The following is a 229-nucleotide window of genomic DNA, read 5'->3' as shown; positions in this document are numbered from 1 at the left end:
GACCCTTGGGGTGCCTGTGGCTCCACAGTGCTGGGGTGCTGAGTGGATGGGTGCTGGCGGGAGCGATGGGTGCTGTGCCGTGACGTGCCAGCGCGGGACCCGGAGGGCACGGCAGGGCGGTGGTTGGGTCCGGCAGGTCCCGGCAGAGCCCCAGCCCGTGGGATTCCCCTCTGTGCCATGCAGCCCTCTCCTGCCTCTGTGCCTCACTCCGGCAAAGCTTGGCCGGGTC

This window comes from Acanthisitta chloris, unplaced genomic scaffold (assembly GCF_000695815.1).
Source record: "Acanthisitta chloris isolate BGI_N310 unplaced genomic scaffold, ASM69581v1 scaffold10895, whole genome shotgun sequence".
Lineage (NCBI taxonomy): Eukaryota > Metazoa > Chordata > Aves > Passeriformes > Acanthisittidae > Acanthisitta > Acanthisitta chloris.
Note: the sequence above shows the minus strand (reverse complement) of the source record.